We start from the raw sequence: 25,720 nt of genomic DNA on the forward strand, positions 1-25,720 counted from the left end.
AAGGAGGACTCTGAATTCCTTTCTGTTAGATGCTTCATAAACATCTGGGGGCAGGGATAGTAGGTAATGTATACGGAAGGTTCCCAATGAGCTCTGAACAGGCAACATTTACCTGCTTTCAGGCTTGGTTATAAATTCAAAAGTTAGAGCACTTTTCACTAAGGTTCATCGACTTCTGAGTGACCCTGAGTTACTTTGTGGTTTTGGAAAAGGAATTGTGGGCAATTTGTGGTTTCACATGGTTCAATATGAAACCAAATGGTTTTCACCGTGCTTCACATTAGATGTGGTGTTAATTCAAACACAAAGCACTAGCTGAAGCCAAATAAAATGGAACTGAAGTTAAGTAATTTTTGCCACAAATTCCTGCATAGCAGGAATGACACACCTTTATCTGCCTTGCAGCAGTTGTGCATGTTATGGGCCATTAAAATGTTCCTTCATATCTTTGGGTAGCAGAGGAACATCATGCTATGATGTTGCATCCTAAAGACGTGTGAGTATATGTCAGAGACCCTATTGTTAGGAACTTCATCTCTTCCAGACTGGAGGTAAGAAATCTAATCCATACCTTGATATCAGATGTGGCAGGTTTGTATAATTTTTGGTAGTGCCCAGAGCAGGTTCAAAAGTCCCACCGCACATACTCGCATTCTAACACTGGGAGGGGGTGAGTACTCTGGCTCTGGGATGGAGCTGTGAATGAGGGATTTTGAGTGCAGGAGAGTCTCAGGGCTGAGGCAGAAGATTGGAATGCAGGGATGCAATCCCTAGGATGCAGATGAGAGGGTTGGGTTGCAGTAGGGTGGGTTGTGCTCACAAATGTCGCAAAGGATTGGTGTGCAGTAGTGCAAGTGCTAGGGTGCAGATAAGAGAGTTGGGATGTGTGTGTGGGTCTCATGAGTGGGGCAGAGAGTTGGGGACAGAGGGCAGGCTCTAGGGTGTGGGAGATGGGATGATGGGGCTCAGGGTTGGGGCAGAAGGTTGGGGTGAAGGCTCTTGGGTGCAGATGAATGGTTTGAGCTGTGGAAGGGGATGGAGCTAAGGCTTCCATCTCCTCTTTCTCCTGTGCTCTCCCTCTCCTCCCTTCCTCTCCACCCTACTCCCTTCCCCCCACACACTCACCCAAGCTCCAGGCAGGAAGGCCTCTAATCAGAAGTTGTCTGTAGGTGGGTGGGAAGGAGGAATGCCATGTGTCTCCTCCCCTCCTCCCTCAGCAGATGCAGCAGTCAGCCTGCTGGTGGGCTGTACCCTATCAGGGCTGTTTGCTGCAGGCTGCAGGAAAGCACAGCTCAGGACTCTAAGGACAGCAATGCCTGGGGAAGGTGCATAGGGGCCAGCAGACAGAGCCAGGGGAGATACCTAGCCCTGACATTGGTGGAGCTCAGGCACCACGGGTCCATACAACTCACCACCTATGCCTAATATCAATATCTAATCAATATCATGCTATACCTTGACTTGAGCTATGCTTTTGATATGGTCTTCCACAGTATTCTTGCCAGCAAATTAAAGAATCATGGATTGAAGAGATGGACTGTCAGATGGATAGAATTGGAGAGAATCCAACAGAGGTAAATGAAAATTATTAGGGAATTTATGAAAAAAGGCTGAGTAAACTGGGCTTATTCAGAGAAGAGAAGAGAAGAGAAGAGAAGAGAAGAGAAGAGAAGAGAAGAGAAGAGAAGAGAAGAGAAGAGAAGAGAAGAGAAGAGAAGAGAAGAGAAGAGAAGAGAAGAGAAGAGAAGAGAAGAGAAGAGAAGAGAAGAGAATGTCTACACTTGTATCCTCTTTCAAGAGTGGGTTGCAAATGAAGCTGGGATTTAAATATCCCGTGCTTCATTTGCATATTCGTGTTATGGCGCTATTTTGAAATAGCGCTATTTCAAAATAACAGACACTGTTAAGACACGGTTATTTCGAGAGAAAACCCTTCTCTCGAAATAACCTTTATTCCTCATACGATGAGGTTTACCAGTTATTTCGAGAGAAGGGTTTTCTCTCGAAATAACCGCGTCTTAACAGCGTCTGTTATTTTGAAATAGCGCTATTTCGAAACAGCGCCATAATGTGAATATGCAAATGAAGCACAGAATATTTAAATTCCATCTTAATTTGCAATTTCAAATGTCTTCATTTGCATCCCTCTCTCGAAAGAGGGTGCAAGTGTCGACATACCCAGAGAGAAGAGAAGAGAGATCTGATAGCAACCTTCAGTTACCTGATCCAGGGTTCCAAAGAATATGGAACTAGACTGTACAAGATAAAAAGAGCCAGATAGATTCATGGAGGTTAGGTCCATCAATGACTATTAGCCAGGATGTGTAAGAATGGTATCCCTAGTCTCTGTTTCTCAGATGCTTGGAATGGGTGACAGGAAAGGGATCACTTGATGTTTACCTGTTCTGTTCACTCCCTCTGAGGTATCTGGCATTGGCCACTGTCAGCAGACAGAATACTGGGCTAAATGAACCTTTGGTCTGACCCAGTATGGCCGTTCTTACGTATTTAGTGGTGACAGATGACAGAACAAGAAGCAATAGTCTCAGATTGCAGTGGGGGAGGTCTGCCATCCACTAGGTTGGGTATTAGAAGAAACTAATAGGAGGCTGGTGAAGCACTGGAATGGGTTATTTAGGGAAGTGGTAGAATCTCCAACCATATTGGTTTTTAAATCCCGGGTTGACAAAGCCCTGCCTGTGATGTTTCAGTTGGGATTGGTGCTAATCTTCCATGATTCTATGATTAACAAGACTTCCTGTTTTAAGACTGCAAGATCTTTGGAACAGGATCTGAAGTACTGACAATGGGTAGCATTCAAAAATCCCAAATCTGCCTCCCCCCCAAAAAAATCATAAAATTGGATTAAAATCATGAGCGTTATAAAATAATATATATAGTATGGTCCCTCTGTCAGTGGAACATTTAGCATTCTCATTTTCACATGTTTTTCTGCAGCTGTAGGGCTAGAAACATGCTTTATTTAAAAAAGAAAAGTTGAAATTCTCAAGAAATAATCTGAATCCAGCAGCCGGGGCTTTAAAAACACACCAAATATTGGAAAAGTTACAATACATTTACAAGAATTGGCAACATTGGATCTAAAAGTGGGCAACATTGAATCTTGTCCTATTTTCTACATTAGTTCTGCACCCAGCATAATGGGTCTCTCACTGCAGGGCCCCGGTAGGCACTACTGCAATATATGTATTGAATAGTCAACATAATGTTCTGTTTCTCAACTTGATTTTTCCACTGTGAGCATAGCTACCCAGATGAGACATTCTTGTTTAAATGCAGCAATGATGGATAGAGGCTGCCCTGAATAACAGCTGTAAAACTGGCATATAGCCACAGTCACCAACTTCACTGGTTAAGAACAGAGCAATAAATGGCACACATTTAAGGTTTTAATTTTTGCTAAATATGACTGTGTGGGGGACAATCCTATTTACTTCATGATATATTGCTTTTGTGTTACAAAGTACTAGTTAGTGCCGGGCTCTTTGTAGGCTAAGTGTTCAGTGGTGGGCCATTCTTATTGCAATATCTGTACACTGTAAAAATATCAATAAAATAGGCATTAGACCAATTGCCAAATGTTGTCCTCAGTGCTGCCTCTTGGGTATAGCGACTTTAGTTAGTTTCTGCAAATGTCATTTAGCATTGATCTGCATTTCTGCAACAGCTCTATTTGGCAGTCATGGTCACTGTGGGTGATATTTGTCTATTCCCATCAGAGCAGCTGTTCTGCTAAAGGTGTACCACAGCCTGTTTTGGAAGGGAGAAGAAAACAGATTGTTTATTACAACTCAAGGATTACCCCAGTATTGAAGTAGACATGCAGCCTCTCTTGTACAAAAAACGGTTTATGGATTCCACAAATTGACCTGAGTGGGAACAAAGGAGCTGCTCAGTGTTAAAGATAACACAGAAAAACTTGCAAAGAATCTCAGCTGACAGCATCTTCCATACAAAACATCCTCCCTTCCCCTCTACGATTGGCAGAATTTTACATTAAACTGTGTGGTACTAAATAGTAGTTAAAAACCGATACTGATAAAAGGACAGCTCCTGCGCAGGAGTTAATGGCAAGAACGTCTAGCTGTGCAGACAAACAGATGGTCGAGAAAAACTGACTTTTCTGCTTTCAGAGCATCTTTTATAAAACGTTCATACTTACTCAGAACCCCTCCATGTCCCAAGACTTTATTAACAGGGGTCGAAACTGAGTGGCTGGTCTGCTGCCTTACAAAGCTTGGGCACTTCACGATACCGATAATTTGGTGACACTGGAGAGAAGGGAAGGGAAGGATTTTTTTTTCATTATAAGGCAAAGAAAAGGAGAATCGATACATGGCACAAGCAACTTCATTTCAATTCCAGACATGCCTGGACTGAAATGGACACTCTCTTCCCCCTCCCGCGCCCCCCCCCCCCCCCCCACACACACATACACGCTCCCGCCCCCAACTATTTATGGCTTCAGGGTTTGAGCCTGCACAGTCCTGATCAGGCCCTTCATGAGAAAAAGCAAAGAGGGCCCTTTGGCTAGCATTCTTTTTTCATGCCTATTTTACTTTCAAACCTTCCTCCCATTTTATTGTAAGCAGTGTGGAATGGAAAGAAGCAAACTATTCTAAAACTAATAGGCTGGTTATAAGGTGCTTGTCTGTTTTACTTCTGATCTTCTGAATTAACAGAGAGGAAAGGCTAAAAGGACAGTCTATTTTTCACCAGCTTTACAGAGAGAGTGGGGGGGGAGGGGGTGCATGACTGTGCAGCGTGTATGTGCGTGTGTGTGTTTTATGCAAAGCAATTGCATCCAGTGTCTCTTGTTTGTTTCCTTAGTGGGCACAGGCCCAGGAAGAGAATCTGCCTACAACTTACATGAGATTGTAGTTTTATGAAACATTTTTCATTGTTGCTTGTGGTGAGGAGGGAAGGGTGAAAAACTGTCTCCATAACGCCGAAGAAATTCACAAAAACAAAGACATGGGGAGCTGTGAGCAGCTCACTAGGCAGCATAGCAACATTTATTTAATTAATGGTTGCCTTCTCTCCATTTTAAAGAGACCAGCACAACTTTCAATAGCATATTAGAAAGAGCTGAACGTTCCTTTGAAAGAGAAGACAGCAGTATAACTTAGGATTTCAGTTTTCAGTCTGTTGCATTCTGGGCCTGAGGCTATGCCCACTGCTGCTGGCTACACCAATTCCCCAAATGTAGGTTTTAATTCACGATGCACTCCACTGGCCCTGACAGCAGGGTCCATGGACAGCCCAACTAAATCACACAAAATACCATTTCCAATGTCCTGTTCCCCAACAGAACATAGCACAAGAAAGCAAAGCACATAGGAATCCAGCAACCTACAGTTTGCTATTTTGTCCATCAGAGTTGGGTCCCCTGGACAGCAATTTCATTTTAACAAGAAACCCACTTCGGCTAGGCTTCACACCTTCCTCATTCATAGTCATTTAAGCCTCTCTCAAAGAAATTTCTCCTGCCATAGTATATATATATAAAGTCATTTAAAAGAAGAATAAGGGCCTGATTGAAATAGAGGCAGGAAATTCAGAGTTAAGGCTACCATTCTGTTCTCACTTCACCCACGGTGCCAACATACTGTTTAGTTCAGCTAAAGTATGAATGATGACTGGCTAATGTGAAATAATAAAAAATACAAGGTGCACTAGGTAGTGCCAATAGACTGATTTATCAAAGATTCCAAGCATTAACTCTGAATTTCATTCCCTTTGACAATTTATACTGCAAATTTAAAACTTCAGCCCAGTCTCTTTATAAATGTGGTGCATATTACTATGATTATCTTTTGTGTACAGTCCCTTTAAATGTAAGAAGTCCAAGACCATGGATCGGGACTACCTAAAGAACCAAGAGATCAGAATTTCTTTTAAAAAAGAAAGAATGAATGTAGGGTTTCTTTTTATTTGCTTGCTGGTTTTCAGACTCTAAGGGTACATCTAGACTACTGGCTTTTGTCGACAGAAGTTTTGTCGACAGATACTGTCAACAAAGCTTTTGTCGACAAAGAGCATCTAGACTACATCCAATTCTGTCAACAAAGCAAGCTGTTTTGTCAATATGACAGTGTAGATGCAAAGGAAAGTGTAGATGCAATAACGCCTTCTGTCAACAGAACTCTGTCGACAAAAGGCGTTATTCCTCGTAGAATGAGGTTTACAGCCATCGACAAAACTGCTGAGTTCTGTCGACATTGTGTCGACAGAACTCAGCGGCAATGTAAACGCAGGTATAGTTTTGTCAACAAATCCCTGTAGTCTAGACACACCCTGAGGTTACAATTCCTTCATATTTTCAAGCTGTCTTCTGCATCCATGAGAGAGAAAGAGAGAGGGCTAGCAACTTCCTTTTTGAGAGAGAAAGGAAGAAGAATTGTGAGACTCATGATACAATAGCAAGAGTTGCTAAGACAGTCTGTGAGCGGTGATTCCAAATAGAGGGTCATACAAACAAAGTCCATTCTGCTCGCTCTCCCTGGCTCTTGTGTTCTTTCCTCGAAAATAAAGTAACATAAGCTGAAAGTGTATGTCTAGTTTTTTTCTTTTGTATTTTGAAAGCAGAGCCTGCACAGTCATTAGTGTCTGCAAAACCCCAATTTTAACTACATAAATGGCTCTCACTTGCTTGAATTCCACATGCAAATATTTTCTGCGGATAAGAATTTTGTGATAAACATATAAGAATTTGGTGTTAACGTACAAGAAACATGATGCTTTGGGTCTGCAAGATTAAAATAATAGGCACAAATTTAGAAGCTGTTGGACATTTGGAGATGAATTTAAGATAAGAGAAACATGTATAAAAGATTATTTCTGTTACTCCAATATATAGGAAGAACTGTACATCAGCAGCTGATATCATTGGTGACTGATTTTACATCCATTTCCATTATCATTTTATAATTTATCATTATCTTATTTTCCTCATTAACTCTCATTTCCTCAAAAAATGGATAGGAAAGGCTGTACGAGAAAGAACACTAGTAGCTGTAGGGAAGGATAGGCTTCCTAAAAGATTTCAGCTTTCTGAGATCAGTGAGAGATGGTTTCAAAACTCAAGAAACAAGTTTAGCAATGTTTCCTATTATTTATAGTATTTCAAACTGTAGTGGGGGGGGGGGGGAGCAATATTTCCCCAACAGTTTTTTTCCCCCTTGGCTGCAGTTGATGTCAGCTAATAAGGTCTATCTTGTGCAGTTAATCAGAGGAAATCTTTCCTAGCCAACATCTTTCATAATGACCATTTGATAAGCCACTTTCTGGATTACAGATGTGTATTATTCTTTGAGGCCCCCAAACTTCAAAGGCTACAGGTAACTTAGGGCTTGTCTCCACTACGCCAGGCATCGATGCTACAGTTATCTGCTTAGATGCGATAAATTGATATCTGTGTGCTCTCCCGTCAATGCCGGTATTCCACCAGGATGAAAAGAGTAGCTAGCATCAACAGGGGAGCTCCCCACTAACCTTACCACACACAAGACACCACAGTAAGTATATTAACTTCAGCTACACTATTTATTTGACAGTAGGGGTTGGTGTAGCTAAGGCCTTAGTTAATGCATGTGTCCACACCCAGTGACTTGAAAGGATCTTCTCAAGTACCCAAAGTTATGCAAATATGTAAAACCTAGCAGAATCAGGGTTTAAATCACATAATTATGTGATATCATCCATCCCAGTGGGATGTGGGCTGAAAAAACGGTTAGGGATGAAGTGAATCTTAAAAAGCAAAATCCCAGCCCAAAACTCAGCCTTGTCCCCTCCACTGAACCCAAACCATTTCAAGGATTCAGATCTGTATGGATAAGTATCCCAACCCTGTTTTTTTAAGATAGATGCCTTGCAGAGTGAGGGCTCTCAGCAGGTCTGCTGCTCTATGCTGGGCTGGAGCCAGCTGCTCTGTTCTGAACTCACGCCCTTGGGGGCTTTCTTGGCTCAGATACACAGACATTGCATTATGGATCTATTTTTAAATTTGTTAGTTATAATTTCCCTTTCCCACAGAGTCCTACAATTGGACTTATGATATTAAGGCATCTGGCTGTTCAGGGAGAGGTTTTGAAGAAATACTCCCAATTAATTTTTAGAAGTTTTCTAAACATTCCTAAAATATTTGTTTCACTAACATTCATAGTGGTGTGATAGGGGCTGATGGTTTTATGGCATGATTTTGGGATGGATGCATTACTTATGAGTGGTGAATCCAGGAGCAAATTTTGCATTGAGGCCACTCCAAACAGCTGCTGATTAAATATCAGTAGAGCCCTGCCAATCCATGGATATCCATAGCTCATTTTTGCAGATGTCGATGTAGATACAAATTTTGCACCTAGAACCCCGCAAATTTGCGAATATCTGCATCATATTTGCAGATATCTGCACCTGCAGATGTCAATGCGAATATCTGCAGCTCATTTTTGCGGACATAGATGCAGAACTGCAGGGCTCTAAATAGCAGTGTTCACCAGGCTTTCCTATATTCTGGATATGCCACTTAATCCCAATAAAAATTGTAATATGCTGATTGTTAACATCCCATCACTTGTACCATCAGGTGGCTTGTGTGCAACTATATAGACTTCACAGGGAGTTATCCAAAAAATCTGAAAATGATGTATAATAGCTTTTCTGTACTTAAAAGTCACAAATGTATGGCTTGATATCCCTGAGCTATCCACAGCTTCTAAGAGAAAGAGAGAGAAAGTAGAGGCAGATTTGCCTAGTGGTAAGGGAGTCTGCTTCTAAGTCAAAAGACCTGCATGTTAATTCCCTTTTCTTACATAGGGTATGTCTACACTACAAAGTTAGTTCGAACTAACGGACGTTAGTTCGAACTAACTTTCATAGGCACTACACTAGCGCTCTGTTAGTTCGAATTTAATTCGAACTAACGGAGCGCTTAGTTCGAACTAGGTAATCCTCATTCCACGAGGATTAAGCCTAGTTCGAACTTACTAGTTCGAATTAAGGGCTGTGTAGACCCTTATTTCAAACTAGTGGGAGGCTAGCCCTCCCCAGGTTTCCCTGGTGGCCACTCTGGCCAACACCAGGGAAACTCTATTGCCCCCCTCCCGGCCCCGGACCCCTTAAAGGGGCACGGGCTGGCTACAGTGCCCGTGCCAGGTGCAAGACTGCCAGCACCCAGCCAGCAGACCCTGCACCTGGTACGGATCGAGCCACCCACCCGATGCCCCCCAGCCCTCCCCCTCTTCCCGGGACCAGGCTGGCGGCTCCCGGGAGCTTGCCCGGGACCGCAAGAGGCGGGCACCCGCCTGGGCTAGTGCGGACATCGTGGACCTCGGCCACGATCTTCGCACTAGGCACAGGAAAGTGGCTGTCTAGGGCAGGAGAGCTGCCAGCCTGGCCACCCAGGAGCAGGTTTGCATGAAAATCAGGGTGGTCCAGTGAGACCCCTGTGCCCTGAGCTTAGAATGTCCGTACTGGGTCAGACCAAAGGTCCATCTAGCCCAGTAGCCTGTCTGCCGACAGCGGCCAACCCTAGGGACCCTGGAGGGGATGGACCGAAACAATGACCAAGCCATTTGTCTCGTGCCATCCCTCTCCAGCCTTCCACAAACCTTGGGCAGGGACACCACTCCTACCCCCTGGCTAATAGCACTCCATGGACCCAACCTCCATGACTTGATCTCACTTCCCTTTAAACTCTGTTCTAGTTGTAGCCTTCACAGCCTCCTGCAGCAAGGAGTTCCACAGGTTGACTCTTTGCTTTGTGAAGAACAACTTTCTGTTACTAGTTTGAAGCCTGCTACCCATTCCTTTCCTTTGGTGTCCTCTAGTCCTTCTTTATGGGAACTAATGAAGAATTTTTCTGTATGCACCCTCTCCACCCAACTCCTGCTTTTAGAGACCTCTATCCTGTCCCCCCTCCGTCTCCTCTTTTCTAAGCTGAAAAGTCCCGGTCTCTTTAGCCTCTCTTCATATGGGACCTGTTCCCAATGCCTGATCATTGTAGTTGCCCTCCCCTCTCCCAGCCTCTCTCTTCCCCTCTCCCACCTCCTTTTCCCAGTCTCCCCCAGTTTTGTTCAATAAAGACAGATTCCTTTATTTTGTACATCAAGAAGAGGGGCTAGGGAAGGGTAAGTGGAAGGAGGTGAGGGAGGAATGCGGCACGAGCCCCCGATGGGGAGGACTGGGCTGGCTCTGCGGGCTTTTGGGCTGGAAGCTCTCCTGCAGCCCCCCCGATTGCCCCGTCTCCCCAGACGGCAGCCTGCGGCAAGTGCAGTCGGGCTGATGGCCGAGTGCTGTGATGTGCCCAGTGTGGGTACTCAGGGCACTCCAAGCCAGGACTGCTTTGCAAGCGGGGCACCCCTGAGAACTGTCTGTCTGGGGTGGGGGTCGGGACCCTTTAAGCGCAGCCCTCGGCTAGCCTGAGACAGCATCTCCACGCTCTAAGTCCTCCTCTGATGCCCTTCCGGCACTGCTTCCGGCCATCCTTAAGCCTGGTTCAGGGTCCACTTAATGTGGACATGCTAGTTCGAATTAGCAAAACGCTAATTCGAACTAGTTTTTTAGTCTGGATCCGTTAGTTCGAATTAGCTTAGTTCTAATTAACTAATTCGAACTAAGTTATTTCGAATTAACGTTGTAGTGTAGACGTACCCATAGACTTTTTGTACAATCTTGCACTAGTCACCTAGACTATCAATGCCTTCGTTCCCCATCTGTGACATGTAGCTAATATAATTTTTTCTCCTCACATTGGTATTATAAGGTGGACCCCACAATGCTGTCCAGTGAAGAAAGATGGCCAATAAAAAGATAGAATATTCAAAGCCTATAAATGTTAGAGCAGAGATTTTATGCCATAAAGGATGTTATATGAAGAGGTAAATTTCAAAATAAAAGTAGTCTTAGGGTGGATGTCTAAGCCCATGATGTGGCTGACAAGATCCAGGAAACGTGACTGCCAGTTCATATGCATGCAGCGATGAATGAAAGAGACCTGGTGAGGCTAAGATGGCAGGAGAGGGATGGTAGGAAAGAGATCTCAAGGAAAACCAGGGAAATAAGGGATGAATTGCATCAAAGAAGATGCATCGAAGGAGCAGGACCTTAGAGTCACCTCATACAGATGCAAGTGGCAAATGTTTGCCCAACAAACTGATCCCAGTAGATAACACAGGTTGAACTTCTCTAGTCTGGCATCTTGCGACCTGACCAGTGCTGAACCAGAGAATTTGCCAAACCATGGGAGGTCAATATTATCTAGCAGCATTACCAACATTTTCGCTGCTTACTGTGCTCTTCAAAGACATGTAGGGGTAAATTAGAGCTAAACAACAGCACAGTACACTGAAAGCCAGGACTGGTGGCTATAAATGAACTTTATGAGACCATGGAAAAATTGGCCACATCCACGATAAGGGGACATCTGTCTACCTAAAATTATGCTGAACCACAGATGTTGCCAGACCAGAGAATACCAGACTAGAGAGATTCAACCTGTATTAGGGGAATATGAAGGAGTGTTGTGAGAAAAGATATATGAAAGATTGTGCTGTGTTCAAATACCAAGCTAATGGGGGCCATGTGAATACTCAGAGTAAAAAGAAATACAATATTCTCCATTGGTAAGGTGAGACTCACAACTTCTGAACATTTTAAGGCTCCTGTTTCTAGGTATGAAGGATTGTGAGATATCAGGCCTTACTTCTGTCACTGGTTATGGACTAAATATTGTCTGTACTGATCCTCAACTCACTATGTGGGGGAAACCCACATTGTGGGGAAAGTAGGAAACATTTCTCTGTCAGATTACTTGATACATGACAGCTGTTTGAAACTACTAAGAGGTTTAGAGTGTTAGAAGCAGGCCCAGGGAAAATGGATTAGTAGGCAGAGTGTGATGAGATGGCTAACAGTGCATGATAAACTGCCGAACCATATGCTAAAATAATGTATGTAGCACGACTTTGCACTTTATCAGAAGCACATCACCTCCATCTATGGAAATATATATGTGTACAGGTTTTCTAGTTGCTTTGATAAATTCCTATAGGGTGATAAACCATATTTCCCATGTACATCAATGAGATATGGAATTTCTAAAATATTTCATTCCTTAATTAGAGACATGAAGCAGAATTAAACACTCTATAATGCTGCTTTTCCATGGCTGGAAGAATCAGGGTTCTTTATAATACAGATGTTAATACCAGAGATGTTAAAAACAGCTTTACCTTTAATTCTTTCCAAAAACTGATGCAACTTGCATTCTTTAAAGTGTTTGAAAATCATGGATTTGGCCCTCAGGGCTGATCTATGGGGGTGAAGGGAACCTATAATCTTCAGATTAGCACCATTTACAACTCACCAGATGTGTGTAATTACTTGGAACTGCAATAAAACCAGTCTCCAGAAAAAGAACCTATTATTATGATTGTAAATTGTGTTACAAGATATGGAAACAAATTATTTTCAGAAGGTTTTGCTCTTTGATTAATCTAAATTCTGACCTGTTAACCAACATTTAACCTTTTAGACTACATTAATATCTTGGTTCTATTTGTTTAAGTCAGGAATCCATAGAATAAAAAAAAATGGAAATTTAGGGCTTGGAAGAAAACACAAGTCATCAAGTCCTGCTTCTGATCCTGGGACAGGACCAAGTAAACCTAGATCATCCCTGACAGAGGTCCATCCAATCTATTTTAAAAAAAAACCTTCCATGATGGCCACTCTATTATTCTAGATAAAAAGTTTTTCCTAATATCAAATCTAAATCTCCTTTGCTGCAGTTTAAGCCCCTCATTTCTTGTCCTACCTCCAGTGGACATGGAAAACAATTGCTACCTGTCCTTTTTATAATAGCCCTTAACAAATTTGAAAACTGTTATGAGGTTCCACCACAATCTTTTGTCAAGACTAAATGTGTCCAGTTTTTTAACCTTTCCTCAAAGGCCAGATTTTATAATTTATTTGTATGTTGCTTTGGAGTATCTCCAATTTGACCATACCTCATTTACTTAACGTATAGTGGCCAAACCTGGATATAATACTCCATCTAAAGCCTCACCAGTTGAATGGCGAGCAGGACAATGATCTACTTTATGTTACACACAACACTCCTCTTAGTACATGCCAAAGTGTTATAATCCTTTTTCACAGATGCATCACATTGTTGACTCATATTCAATTTGTGGTTTATTATATTTCCAAATTTTGTAGTTGTGCCTTTTGTTTTCCTCCTTAAGTGAAGTACTTTGCAATTGTTTTTATTGAATTTAGTCTTATTGAATTTAAACCAAATCTCACATTTGTCAAAGTTGTTTTGAATTCTAATCCTGTCCTCCAAAGTGCATACAACCTGGACACCTTGATGCCCTTCTCACATTTTATAAGCCTACTCTTCACTCTATTATCAAGTGATTAATGAAAATATTGACTTAAACCTGAACCTGTGGAATACCACTAGATAAGCCCTCCCAATTTGATAGTGAACCACTAAAAACTACTCTCTGAGTACTAGCCAATTAGCCCGTCATAAGACGGGATTTTCAGGTCTCTCCTCCACGTTGGTCTTCTCTCCTGAGCCTCTGGTCTCTCACTCCCTCTCTCTCTCTCTCTCCTCCCCCTCCTGCCTCTCACTCAGGGGACCGCAGAGCCCAAATGGCCATTTGGGCTACGCGCTCCCCGTGTTGCATGGGGAGTGAGGAGCCCAAACGGTCGCTTGTGCCGCTTGCTTCCACACGGGGCTTGGCTAAGCAGCACAGAAGTCAGCCAAGCGCCACGGCGGGAGGGAAAGGGGGGTGGGCAGTGATGTTCACAGCCGGGGGCGGGGCCTGGAGGGTCATGCCACACGTCACTGCCCCGCTCCCCTTCACCTCCCACCGTAGCGCTCGGCTGATTTCTGAGCCGCTCAGCTGGGTTGCCGCGGGGGAGCAAGCGGCCCAAGCGGCCGTTTGGGCCCCACACTCCCAATGCAGCACAGGCTGCTCAGCCATCATTTCAGCATCAGCACCTCCCGGAGGGAACAGCCAGTATTTCAGGCAACAGTGCCCCCCAGAGGGAACAGCCAACATTTCAGCATTACAGACTCTCAGACACTGGGCTACTGTATATATGATTATCTTTCAACCCATTGTGTACCTAGCTTATAGTTGTTACATTTAAATCACATTTATCCAGTTTAATGAGAATGTCACTGGAGACTGTGTCAAAAAGCCTCACTAAAATCAATATATAGCATATCTACTGCTTCCCCCATCTACTAGGCCATTAACCCTATTAAAGAAGGAAATTAGGCTAGTTTGGTATGATTTGTTCTTGATAAATCCATTCTGACTATTCTTTATAATCATGGGCAGCAGGTACCCTAAGAGGGGGAAGGCATTGCCTTCCCAAACCATCAGCCTGCTCCCAGAATGCCTACTATATGGGCACTGGGGGTGGAGTGTCGCTGTTCCCCGGTGCCTGCCATCCCTGTGCTCCAGGGTTGGGGAGGCTGGGACCACACACCCTCCTACTTCTCTGGGGCTGGCAAGGCTGGGGTTGGGGCTCTGGGCTGGGGTTGGGACTGTGCCACATGTCCTTCTCCCTTCCTGATGTTTCAGGGCTGGGGAGGCTGGGGCCATACCATGTGCCCTTCTCCCTTCCCAGTGCTCCGAGGCTCAGGAGGCTGGGACATGTGTGTGTGCCTGCCCACTCACCTCACCTCCCCATGTTGGGAGTGTGTGCATGTGGTGCATTGCCCCACCTCTTCATGGTGGGGGATAGGAAGGGGGTGGGGCCTTATTAGAAGGGATGGGGCTAGAAGTGGGGTTGGTGGCTTGCCTCCCCCGACTCTACCTTCACTATTCACCCATCCTGTTATCCTCTAGGTCATGGGTGGGGAAGCTTTTTTGGGTCAGGGGCCACTGACCCACAGAAAAAATCAGTTGGGGGCCACACACAAGTGAAAAGACAAAACAAAAACCAAAAAAAACCAACCCTCACTGATGTGGCTCCCAACTAGGAAACACAAAGACACACCACACATTACCCTCACACACCAGAGCCTAGGGGGCCCAGGCAAGTAGATTTTGTGTTGTGGGATTGCACGGGGGCTGGAGCACAAGAGCGGTCTCCCTAATGCTGAGGGGGAGCACTGGGCCTTGGGAGCTGGATCCAGGGAAGCCAGGAGCTGCATCTAGCCCCTGAGCCTTAGGTTCCCCACCTCTGCTCCAAGTGCTTTTAAATTGATTGTTTAATAATTTGTTCCAGTAGCTTCCTGGATATCAAAGTTAACCTTACAGATGTGCAATTCCCCAGGTCCTGCTTATTCTTCTTTTTAAAGACAGATACTACATTTGCATATGTTTAATTGGAAAAAGTTGAGAATTCCTAGGTTTGTATCTGTTTTACTATCCTAAAGTTTTCACTTGATAATACTTGAAGTGTACATATACAGTTCTTCTCCAGAACATATACTTCTCTGCACTTTCACAAGATGGAGAGGTTTCAAACATACTTGGAGTGGAAAGGGATAAGACTTACTCAAAGTTATTAAAAAAAACCAAACATCATGATACAAAGCCCTTCACTTTCACAAAAACAAGAAACTTGGTATGATAGTACTTCAGAAACAGTATAGTAAGTACAATAATTCATACACAAGATAAAATCTAGTGTATACATGTACACTGCCCTAGGAAAGTTAGACATAAAAGTCTGTCAAAATTCATCTGCTAAAAATTCTGGCAAAAATCTCCCAATATAACTGCTGGGCTTTATGAAATAATGAAATATGCATCCTCATACTGTAAAATCTCAAAATGGAAGATTTTTGCATTGTTTTAATTTCACAAAATATTTCCAGATTGTTATAGTGTTCCATTCAAAACAGACCTGAAATTTTTACTCAAATTTTGTCCAAATTTAGACCGAAAACCGGATAAGTCTGAACTTCAGAATAGCATTCCAGTAAGTAATTTTGTCATCAACATACTCAATGTTGAAATTTCATTTTCCACATGAAACACAAATATACATAATTAATATTCAAATAATGTAAGCAGCAACTTTTACATATTGAAGTTATATAGGGTCTTATGTACATTTGCTTTATTGTATATAAATGTTCATACTGGTATGTAACAAATGTAAAACATAAAAGGCAAGATTACAGCTTGCCATATGTTTCATACAGGATAATCCTAAAACTATTAGGCTACATCTGCACTATAGGCTTCTTGTGCAAGAACTGTTTTGTACAAGAGTTCTTGTGCAAAAGGTCTTCTACAAGAGCACATCCACACTGCCATGTGTTTTTGCACAAGAGATGTGCTTTTGCGCAAGAGTGTCCATGGTAGTGTGGATGCTCTCTTGCTCAAGAAAGCTCTGACGGTCATTTTAGCCATAGGGTTTTCTTGCGCAAGAAAATAATGTTGCCTGTCTACACTGCCTTCTTGTGGAAGAGCTCTTGCGCAAGAGGTTTATTCCTCGTGAGGAGAGGAATAACTCTTCCGGAAGAAGCCCTGTTTTCCGACGCTGTACTGTAAATTTACTTGCGCAAGAACGCACGTGCAGTATAGACACCCGGCTGTTCTTGCGCAAAAAGCCTGTAGTGTAGACGTAGCCTTATAGTATGCTCTGAATGTTATATATAAAAGCAAGGAAATATAAACCAATATCAAATCTCCTCTCCCGACACTAATTATAAAGACATGAACAATGTGTAGGCCAGAATCAAACAGATTCTCCCTATATTCAAAATCTGTCAAGTGTAAACTCATAAAATCCAGGCAATCCTGAAAACAAAACAAAAACAAAACAAACAAGCAAAAAAACCCATAAAAATCCAATCATGGAGGAAGGGGCAAAGACAGGTAAAAGATAGGAGATCAGGCTTTCAGGAGAAGATACCAGTGGAAATAAAGGAGAATTCTTAATCATGGTGCAAAATTCACATAAAATAGAGTCATCATACCCCAAGATGATTTTGTTCTACAACACAAGAGAAGCAAATATGAATATGTGAATGAGCTATGCAGGGTGCAACTATGGAGAGAAAAAATCTTAAAACGAAGAATGGGAGAGACAACAGAAGGCAACCAGATACATGTTTAGTGGGAACAATGCAAAAAACCTGGATCGTTAGATGCACAGCAGAAAGGGAGATGAAAAAATCAGATAAATGTGCATCATGATTTATCAGCACCTGTCTCCTCAAGAGAGCACCAGTGACACCCCCTACCTTCCCCCCCCCCCCCCATAAAGCCCACCCTCCTCCTCTGGGTACGGACATGAGCACAAACTGAGAAAATTGCATGACTTTGTTACAAGTTAACTTTACTGGATAATGAGCCCCCAGAAACATAAAAGAATGAAGGACATGAGTTAGGTATTATGATGGCTAGTTACAGCACCTTTAAAGGAATAGGGATGTACGATATTGTCAGCAATACAAGTTAATGAGCTCAGCAGCCAGCACTCTGAGAGACCTTGTCACTTTAAGACTAACACAGTAACTGGTAGCAGGGAGTGAACTCAAGGGACTGGGAGCTGAGTAGTTGTATGCTGGCAGTTAAATAAAGCCATTGTATTTGAGAAGCCTCTGAGCATGATTCATTTTTATAACATTGTCTGGGGACAGGGAAATAGCTATATCTTTGCAAATGGAAAAAGACAGAAACTTATTTTTCTTTTAAATGGAAGCTCATAGTTTGCAGGAAATTATCGAATGCAGCAAAAGTTGCAGAGATGATGTTCAAACCGAGGTTTTTCTCACCTAGGCTCAACACTTGTTCATGGAAAAGGCAATTTTTTAAAAATTTTTGCAGACTTTTGATTTAGGTGAGATTTCGACAATATCCCTCCTGTAAATTGTTCGAGTAGCATCTCCCCTTACTAAGCCTCGGTCACACTAACCAGGGAGAACATGCAGTTCTTCTGTCTTTCAAACATGTATGTACCCGAGTAGCTTTATGAGTGTGGGTGATAGTAATTGAGTAACATGTTCAGTGTGACATCTCCTGGACATTTAAACACATGCTGGCATAAACCACGATAAGCCATTTGGAAGCAAATGACAATAAATGGATAAAATATGCAGGAAACTAGAGGAAAGATACACTTCGATATTTGACTGGTGTATGCACCTTAAATACTGAATTAAAAGACATAGATTTAACATATGTTTAACGTTAAGCGCATATTTAGTTGCTTTGCTTAATACGTATGGGCTGCTGAACTGGAGACCATGTATGTAAAATCATAAGTGTGTTTGTGTAACGTACTGTGGGTTACATCTCCCCCCTGCCAACTTCCAGAGGACATGAATTGGTACTGTAAGAAAGCTACAGAGCCTTGGCTTTTTAGCTCAAATTGTAGCAGGACATGATTTTTGCTCGGTAGGTCCCAAACAAAAAGCCTGGTGTGTTGGCCAAGATGACACCTGTCACATATACAGCATCAGGGCATTCTTTCCCAAGAGGTATGCCAAAGGGGGTGAGGCTTCAAAAGGCTCACATAGACTTTTGTTAAGAGCTATGTAAAAAGCTGTACACACGCCCTGCTTTCAGCGCACAACAAGAAGATCCTTCGTTGTGCCTCCAAAATCCAGAAATTAATGTGGCTGCCAACTGTTTCTCTTTGAGAAAATGCTCTTGTCACACCCACTGAACATAGTCAGAAGAGAGTATTTTTCAGACACTAGGAATCTTTTCGGTTTTTTGCCATCCATTCTTATCAAAGCGCCTCTTTCTCCCGATGGCTGAGCCAAGTGACAATTTAGGGATCCTGTTCTGCCACTGTATGAATGAAACCATCTTTGCAGTCATTGAAAACGAAAACTCTTTCTTTGTGAGTACTCATGCCTCCATAACTCACAAACAGTTGAAGGATTCCTTTCTTCCATTTTAAAAGAGAAAAAAATTGGCTCGTGAGCTAAGATAATGGAAGTTTAACCTCCAAAAGAGAACTTTACATAACATGATCAGCAAGAGAAAGGATGGAGAGGGAAGTTGTGCGGAAGGGAAGGGATTTCATAGTGAAGCTCTGTACATAACCTTACCCATTGTACCTTAGCTCTAAAGCTCCTCAGAGACATTTACATGCCTAACTCCCATTGAAACCAACCAGAAAACATTTTGAAAGTGATGGACTATGGGGTGAGATTCATGCCAATATTTCTTAGGTCACGTTCCACCAGTGAGGTAGCTGCTGCACTAGTATATGCTGTGACTTCAGTATGAGGTGAGTGCTAGAAAAAGATCTTCACAGCCTCCAGTATGGACTCATGATTCAGTTATTTTGAAATCAATGGAACTTAGACACTTAGGGTATGTCTACACTACCCCGCTAGTTCGAACTAGCGGGGTAATGTATGCATACCGAACTTGCTAATGAAGCCCGGGATTTGAATTTCCCGGGCTTCATTAGCATAAAGCCAGCTCCGCCATTTTTAAAAGCCGGCTAGTGCGAACCCCGTGCCGCGCGGCTACACGCAGCACGGGCTAGATAGTTCGAACTACGTAGCCATTCCGATCTATCTGTACACCTCATTTCACGAGGCGTACAGATAGTTCGGAATAACTACGTAGTTCGAACTATCTAGCCCGTGCTGCGTGTAGCCGCGCAGCACGGGGTTCGCACTAGCCGGCTTTTAAAAATGGCGGAGCCGGCTTTATGCTAATGAAGCCCGGGAAATTCAAATCCCGGGCTTCATTAGCAAGTTCGGTATGCATACATTACCCCGCTAGTTCGAACTAGCGGGGTAGTGTAGACATACCCCCAGATCCTCAAAAGTATGTGTGTCCTTACATTCACTACAAGCCTCTATAATAAAAGAGGGATTGACTGGGTGTTGGAAGTTCCTCTAGACTTACTGCAGAAACTAGAGTTGGGCTAACCTGGGGCCCTGTTCTTTTTGCTTCTGAGAAGAAATATTTATAATAAAAGAATTTATCTGAATCCTGGAAATTGAAGGTACTCTTTGGAAAGCTGCATATTCAGCTCTTAACTGTCATATAAGTAAATCTACAGATACCACACAGCAATACAAGTACTGAATAATAGAACAGAGTTCCCAATAAGGACTTTTTGCCACTGATGGCATCACTCATGTGTTTACCATGTCCTCAGATTCTCTAGAAACATGTGCCTATTGTTATCATTCATTATCAGCTGGCCAGGAGGGCTTTAACAAACCCATCTCAGACTAATGAAGGTTTCTTACATTACTAATGACTCTATGGAAGATGAATCAAGTTGGCAGCAATAACCTGATTTCCTTGCAGGAGAGATGGTATACAAGGCTTGAAGAAGCAAGCTCATTCTGAAGCAAGTAAGGCCTTTTCCATTTAGAGGTTTTGGGTGAAGATGAAGAACTTTTGTCCCATTGTTTCATGATTATCTCCTCAGTCTTATGAATTAGATTTCACCATTAGCAAAATCTGCTCTTACCCTGAAGTTGTTGTGAGATTTGCTGGCTGAAATATTAGCCTTTTCACTTTTTTAAAAAAATAGTAAACTATTATTAAATACGATTTGTCTCCTAATGGCCTGTTTTATGAGCCTCAAAAGGTCATCAAAACAATTTTGTTCCCTTTCTGTGTCTCTATAGAGTTGCACTGACTAGTTAAACAGCTGCAAATATTTTCATTCCATGCTCTTTGCAGAAGCCATGTGTAAAAATTCACTTTGGAATCCTGACACACAGTATGTAGTCTGGGCTTGGAAAGGAATGCTATTTATTATTTGAACATGCTTTCTAATTGTTAATGATTGATTTTAATAATGAAGGCAAATGGTCTGGCCTCGCTGATTGCAGAGTTGTTTGAAAAATGTATTCCACTTACTTGTATTCTATTTCTAGAATTACCATTTGAAAACAGAGGTGATGGTGACAGTTTTGGCATTTTGCCCTAACTGAAACAATTGCATATCTAGCTGGAATGTCTTTTTCCCCCCATATGGAAAACCTCAACTTTTTGTCCAAAACCCAAAAACCTATGCTAGACATCCAATCCTACTAAACATTTTTGTGGGTGAAAACTGACTAAAAAAACATTCAGTACAAATGCCATTTCTACATGTCCTGTTGTTATTTTCTCCCCTTCATTGATTAATGGGCCTCCCCTGTCCTTGGCCCTCCTCTTGCTTCTAATGTATTTATAGAATATTTTCTTGTTACCCTTTATGTCCCTAGCAAGTTTAATCTCATTTTGTGCTTTGGTCTGTATAATTTTGTCCTCCTATACTTGTATTATTTGTTTATATTGATCCTTTGTAATTTGATTTGTTTTCTTTTTCTGTAGGATTCTTTTAAGTTTCAGATTATTTAAGATCTCCTGGTTAAACTAGCATAGTCTCTTACCATACTTTCTGTCTTTCCTATGCAGTGGGATGGTTTGCTCTTGTGTCCTTAATAATATCTCCTTGAAAAACTGCCGACTCTCTTGAACTGTTTTTCAACTTAAGACTTGGTTCCACGGGATCTTACATACCAAATCCCTGGGTTTGCTAAGTCTTTATAATGCTGTTCCTTAAATTCCTCTCTTCTATTCTTTCATCAGTAATAATCTCCACACCATAGAAGCCTTGTACCAGCTTATTCGCTTTCATTTGAAATATCTCCTGTGTGGAGAATATTGTAAGTGGCGTGTGAGTCAACCACAAGTGGCCAGCTGTTGCATTAAATGTCATCAGGTTGTTAGTCTCTAAGGTGCCACAGGACTCCTCATTGAGTTTTCTGTTTGTTAGGTTTTTTCTAGCTAGTCTTATTTGCCAGAGTCTGCTTTGTGCATCTACTTGGCTGAAGAAAAGTGACTGTGCCTAACTTGTGGGTAGTATTGTTTAAATTAGAAAGATTATAGTTCTCTTGATTAACTTTGATGGGATGCCTTAATTCTGGGCATATTTGGATTTCATCACTGGGCTTTTTATTTTTTTATAACCCTTTATTATTTATTATTGTTCCTCAGTTTCTGCCTCTATTTACTATTTTTCATATTTTTCTGTTCACAAGTTCCCTTTCATTTTACTCTGTGGCAGATTTACCATTGGGCCAATTGTTCTACCACTGCCTCAGCCCCAGTACTGCCTCCTCCCACTGCCACTGGGCATTCTGCAGCCTAACTTGCTGCCGGGGAAGGCTCCAGCAGCAGCACAGGCTTCCTGCGTGCTGCTCAAAATCGGTTTGTGTGCCACTTATGCCGACTCCTGTCCTAGCAGTTAGGTTCTTGGATTAAGTCTTGTTTTTTTGTTTGTTTTCCTTTCCTTAATTTACACTTCTGTGAGGTTTCAGTTTGGAGGTTATCTTATAATTTTATAAGATGAAATAGTTTAGGTTTTTTGGGGGGTTTTTTAGCACCAGGATAGACACTATCGTAGGTCTACCATATTGCCTTAGCCTCCAAGAGCTAAGTATTGTTAAAAGCCTCATTGGATTTTAATGTTAGTCTAGGCTGAGGATGTTTGGGGACAAAGAATCCAGTGAGATCGTATCCTATATAGGCTGAAACTATATTCAGTCACTGTACTGTATACATGGAATTCCTTCTTGTCGATTTTAAGCATGAATATTGCTGGAAATGTTCAGGCTCTGAGTTTATTAATCTTTGACATCATTTCTGGTTTTGCATTTCTTTTTTCTTATTCCCTCTTTCTTTTGTGCCTAGCTTTAAGTTTCTTCTTTCATTTTAATCACTGTTGTCCTTTAAGCAAGTAAGATGTACCCTCAGTAGGTGTGTTTCTTATGGAACATTGTATATGTTGCCTTATTCATGCTCATGCCTTCCTTTGCACATGATGATGTTTAGTACAAATAATGAAGTATTTCAATAGGTTTCAATAAGTTCAAGTGTAATAATTACTTTTAAAGTCTTAGTATCACTTTGATCAAAGACATTTTTAATGCCAGAAAAATCTCTCTGGCTTTTCATTGCTGTTTATTTCAAGTGTTTTCAGTTTGAACTTTGAACAGCTGATCTGGAAGCAATAGCAGTTTTGAATTTCTTTGGCATTTTAGCTCCCCTCATAATGAGTGTGTCTACTTTCTCAAATTTCTGCAGCTTTTATTGGTGCTAGAAACAGACTGGTGTTCTGTTCAGATTAACATTTCACCCTGACTGTTTAGACCTCTATAACTGAATGATCATCAGACATAACCAAAATAATCTTTTTTTCATCATGGCATTTATGATTTGCTCTGCTGGACAATTCTTGTGTGTGTGTGTGTGTGTGTGTGTGTGTGTGTGTGTGTGTGTGTGTACGCACACAGGTGTCTATACTGATTTCCTCCCTTGTTTCTGTATCTGCTAACCTTTTCTTAGACACCAGTTCTGCCTCCTTCTGTAATAAACTGGTTTTGTTTTCTGTTGTTTACCTCTACAGTTGACATGGATGTCCAGTGTATACTCCTCATTTAGTGCAACTCACTGTGGTCTGACCCAACTGCCATTTGACTGAAACTCTTTTTGACTTCAATAGGAAATTGATAGCGCCAGATACTGCTCTGCTTCCTGGATATCTAGCATAATCTTCTACTCTCCCTGCTGTATTTAGATCTAATCCCAGTTGTTTCTAACTTTTCAGTGTCTTACCTCTAATAAAAATCAGTCCTTTAACTCACATTCATCTGCTAATGCCATCTTTTATTTTGTATTGCCGCTGAGGTAACCATTTGTCTATTGACTTTATTACATTTTTAAAAAATCAAAACAACCTTTGAAATGGTTTATTTTGCCACAGATTAAAATACACCTGAATTCGATAATTTGTCCAGAATTTTTCAGTTAGCTGAGGTGATTGGTCTGTTGTATTCCTATGTACTGCTGATCTCGTTTTTTTTCTGACCGGTGCCTGGTTCTAAATGTGTAGCCTTTTGGGTCACTGACAATCTGTCTGCTTCTTGTCCTGCAAGAAGGAAAATGATCTATTTCTTCCACATGGACCACTTTTCAGAAACTTTTCCCATTTCAAAGCCCTCTAGAGGTAGATTTTCCACATTAGTACCAGTTGCTATTTTAGTCTACCTCTACCCTCAACCTTGCCCTCAGATTGTTTAACAAAATGAGTCATTCTGCACAAAAGGCTTCTAAAACAAGCTTCTTAATTTAACTGTCACACTACGAGTTCATGCCAATCTCTTGAGCTGGCTTTATGACTTCATTGCTGCCAGTCCCTATGTTAATCTTCCATTGTCATTTTTGCTCAGAGTACTGGTTAGGGGTCACAATCCAACAAAATTACAGGCAATGTAAATGGATATCCACAGTCTAATATTTGAAATAGAAACACCCTGTGCCCTCCCATTCCACTGCAACATAGCGTGATCTTCAAAGTCTAAATGACATCATTAAAAATTAGTGTTACGAAGTACAGGAAATTTTTCTTCTCTCTTTTTTCCTTAAATACAGGAGAATTAATTGTTTCTAAACAGTGTTATTGCAAGGCTAATGTCCAATTTAAAATCTCAAGCATCAGGAAATGGAAATTAAAATACAAATCATATCATACTGCATTCTGAAAACCCAGAGCAAAACTGAATTAAGCCAGGGTTGGGGGGAACAAAGAACATAGGGCACAGACTTTGTACTAGATGTGGCTCCCAAAGCTCAGAATAAATATGGGCACAATGATAGCCTTTGTTAGTAATTTATGTTTGGAGGCTGGGTTTTTTTCCAGATAGGAAAGTCAACAGATCAATGATGTGAAATGCTGAATTTCTTGTAAAATTAGGATATACACAAATCAGTGAAATTAGGCAAATAAATTATGCATTGTGTGGGAAGATGACTGGTAAAGAGCAGTGTCCCAGAGGTAAGAAAGGAAAAATTTAGGCCCAGCTATACAAATCTTGAGGTCCTTAATTCAATCTCATGTAATCTCCTTTCATAAACATTCTACCAGAGTGAAGTCAAACTTTGTAAGTATAAGCACTGATTAAGACTTTAACCCCTTAACTATATTTTCACCTTTTATGGAAGTGGTAGTTTCATTTTGCCAAGCTTAACTGGAGAGTCTCACATTACTTTTCCCTACCTCTAATAATAGTCACTGTGCTGATCCATTCTATCAGATGATGCCTAGAATACCTAGAAATTACCCTTGTTGGCGAAAGAAAAGAAAACCACTTTGTACTGTGAGAAATGTGAATTCCTCCTCATTTGCCATTAAAAGACACACAATTCTTTCCTGCAAGTCTCCTGAGCCCGTGGTAGCTCCACGGCTGTCAGAACTGGAGAGCTTTTAACCTTACCTGAAAGCAAAATGGATAGTCCAAAACCTCTGTAATGGAACTGTCGGTAAATGAGAGAACTGTGGAGTATGAATCAAAGACTTTTGACTCTCATCTTGGTGAAGTGGAAAATAGAATTGTCCATCTTGAAAAGAGAGAAAAAGATCAGATTGTTGGGTATAAAGCACTTGTACAACGGATTAGTTTGAAGACTTAGCGAATCACACCAGGAGGTCAAACCTGAGGATTTTTAGTACACAGAGTGTGCAGATGGCCACTTCCTGATTTATTATCTCCAAGCTCTGATCCTTGATACCCTGGGGTCAATAGGGCAAAACTCTGCAATGGAAATCAAACATACACTAAAAACCCTGCTGCCCCCGCCCTCCCTCCAAATGTCAATAAACCAAGGATGATCCTAGTCATTTTTTTAGATAACATGTCAGAGAAATCGTGTTGAAAGAAGCAAATATTTTTATACCATTGGTT

At 41.7% G+C, this 25,720-nt stretch overlaps 1 long non-coding RNA gene across 1 annotated transcript; it reads right to left on the minus strand.

The window, feature by feature from the left end:
• Positions 1-2,881: 2,881 nt before the first annotated feature.
• Positions 2,882-25,516, minus strand: LOC112544761 (uncharacterized). Its single transcript, XR_003088090.2, has 3 exons — positions 25,253-25,516; positions 4,184-4,292; positions 2,882-3,771 (listed from the first exon to the last, which is right to left on the minus strand). It is a non-coding gene; the product is annotated as an uncharacterized LOC112544761 (long non-coding RNA).
• Positions 25,517-25,720: the final 204 nt, after the last annotated feature.

The sequence above is a fragment of the Pelodiscus sinensis genome, chromosome 1 (assembly GCF_049634645.1).
Source record: "Pelodiscus sinensis isolate JC-2024 chromosome 1, ASM4963464v1, whole genome shotgun sequence".
Classification (NCBI taxonomy): Eukaryota; Metazoa; Chordata; order Testudines; family Trionychidae; genus Pelodiscus; species Pelodiscus sinensis.